Genomic DNA, 2,960 nt, shown 5'->3' on the forward strand with positions numbered 1-2,960 from the left:
AGGCGCCAGATCTGCCCCAGTGCTCAGCATGGAGCAGTTACCATTGAGATCAATGATTCTGGGCTCTGAATTTAAGGCCCTGACTGGCAGCTGAGCACTTCGGAAAATTGGACGACTTGCTGAAGTGCTGAACTAGTAACTGGTGGGTGGATGCAGAACTGTTTGGAAAATCTGACCGTTAGTGTCTTTTGATGCAACACAAACACATTTGGTGATTCACGGAACTCAAGATAACGACACAGAGAAGTGACTCCTCCATCTTACTCCCATTTATTTATTCAAAATTAAAGTCTCCACCTTTACATTCACTGAGGAAAAAAAACCTTCCCATCATCCTCCTAAAAGCCTCTTTCACCTCCTTGTTCCTCAGGCTGTAGATCAGGGGGTTCAGCATGGGGATCAACAGGGTATAAAACACAGAGATGATTTTGTCCTGGTCCATGGAGTACTTTGAACTGGGCCGTAAATACATAAAAATGACCGTTCCGTAGAAGATGGTGACGGTCGTCAGGTGGGAGGTGCAGGTGGAGAAGGCTTTGCGCCTGCCCTCCGCGGAGCTGATCCTTAGAATAGCAACCACAATGTACACATAGGAGATGACAATGGTCAGGAGAGTAGATGTTATAATTACAATAGAAAAGGTGAAGTGAACAATGTCTGTGATGTGGGTGTCAGAGCAGGACAGTTTCAGGATGGGGGGCACATCACAGAAGAAATGATTGATGATGTTTGATCCACAGAAGGACAAACGGAATATAAATAGAGTCTGAACCGTTGCATTTACCCAGCTGGCTAGGTATGACCCCAGCACCAGCAGCACGCAGAACCGCTTGGACATGATGACGGTGTACAGCAATGGGCTGCAGATGGCTGTGAAGCGATCATACGCCATGACCCCCAACAGGCAGCACTCACAGGACACAGCAATGCAGAAGAAGTAGAACTGCAGAGCGCACCCAGTGAATGTAATTGCTTTGCTGTCCACTGCAAAGGCCATCAGTGTCTGGGGAGCGATGACAGTGGAGTATTCGACATCTAAGAGGGCCAGGTTACTGAGGAAAAAGTACATGGGGGGTGTGAAGCCGGGACTCAATCCTGACTAAAGTGACCATCCCGAGATTCCCCACCAGGATGAGCAGGTAGATCAACAGAAACACCACAAAGAGCATGACTCTCAGGGGCTGGTTGTCCGTGAATCCCAACAAGATGAACAGTGGTGTGATTCCCCTTCAACATTTATCCCAGATGTGCTGTTCCCCACAAGGGAGAAAGCGAGCATTACATGGAAAGAAGAGACAAATAAAGGCTGAGTATCAATTCCTTGGGGTCATTCTGATCATATACCATGTGGTTCTCTGGTGAGATCTAACAGAGGTTTAAGACTCTATTATGCGTTTTGAACTAACAGCCATGGGTCTCTTAGCACAGGCGGTAGGAAAAAGAAAGAACTTTCTCCCAGCAGAGAGCTGGCCGGCCACGAAATGTCTGTACCAACTGTGGGCAGATTTGTGGTTCCACGATTGGATTCCTGAGTCATCTCAGGGCCCATATGTAAATCCGTGATAGAGATCAGCCTCGAATCGAGGGATCACCAATGAATGATCGGGCGGTAGAGGCTTATATTCTACTAGATAGCAAAAAGAATGAGGAGTACTTGTGGCACCTTAGAGACTAACACATTTATTTGAGCTAAGGTGCCACAAGTACTCCTTGTCCTTTTTGCTGATGCAGACTAACATGGCTACCCCTCTGAAACCATTCTACTAGATCAGGGGTCGGCAACCTTTCAGAAGTGGTGTGCTGAGTCTTCATTTATTCACTCTAATTTAAGGGTCCGCGTGCCAGTAATACATGTTAACGTTTTTAGAAGGTCTCTTTCTATAAATCTATAATATATAACTAAACTATTGTTGTATGTAAAATAAATGTGGTTTTTAAAATGTTTAAGAAGCTTCATTTAAAATTAAATTAAAATGCAGAGCCCCCCGGACTGGTGGCCAGGACCTGGGCAGTGTGAGTGCCACTGAAAATCAGCTCGCGTGCCGCCTTCGGCACACGGGCCATAGGTTGCCTACCCCTGTACTAGAGAGAAGTCCCATATTCAGTGCTGACTGCCAAGAGCTCACCGAGTGCTGTTTCATTACAATATAATGTATTATGACTAGATTCACATACAGTTACCCAGGTTGATTAATTCCACCCCTGGCCAGTGGTACTCTGTGCACAGCAAGCTATTAAGGTGAGGATATAGGACATAGGTGCTTGTCCACTTCCTTTTATGGGGCCAGGCTAGTAGTTTCATACAATAAGGTACGTGGCAGGCAGGCAGAATTGTAGGAAAGGGATCCGTAGTCACCATACTGAGTTGCCAGAGTGACTCGATGAGCTTCTAGAGTATGTGTACCAGTAGCCTGGCCCCTTGTTTGTACTTCAGAGCGTCTGATGTCACACACAATTAACTCCCTCCTAAAATTTTACCCTATTTCTCCTGTTCCACTCCTTATACCGGGGGCCGGACCTATCAGGCTATAGAATCATTCTCAAACTCTTTTTCGCCAATTGTCCGTTTAAGTATTTGTACGCAGTGGAACAGCTTCATTCGGAGAGACTGGAGGAGCCCTGATCAGAATACCCCATAGCCCAGTGGTTGGAGCACTCTCTAAAGAGATGAGAGACCAACGTTTAAATGTTTTCTCCCCACAAAACTGGGGGGGGAGGGATTGAACTTGGGTCTCCCACACCCTGGATGACTGCTCTTACCACCAGAATAAAAGTTAGAAGGTTGGTGATGCCAGCATGAGCACCAACACTTCCTTCCCTTGCATTTCTCAAAAGAAGCAACTTAGGTGCCGGTCTACAGGACTGTCCTCCTGGCCATTGATCACAAGCAGTCGGGACTCAGGTGCTGAACTCCTGAGGGACAGCGCTTAGGGCATTCTCCCATTGGCGAGCCCCCCACT

The 2,960-nt window shown here is 46.9% G+C and overlaps 1 pseudogene; it reads right to left on the reverse strand.

Annotated features, from left to right (window-relative positions):
- Positions 1-274: 274 nt before the first annotated feature.
- LOC135982798 (olfactory receptor 5AR1-like) lies at positions 275-1,214 on the reverse strand (annotated as a pseudogene).
- Positions 1,215-2,960: the final 1,746 nt, after the last annotated feature.

This window comes from Chrysemys picta, chromosome 4 (genome assembly GCF_011386835.1).
Source record: "Chrysemys picta bellii isolate R12L10 chromosome 4, ASM1138683v2, whole genome shotgun sequence".
Lineage (NCBI taxonomy): Eukaryota > Metazoa > Chordata > Testudines > Emydidae > Chrysemys > Chrysemys picta.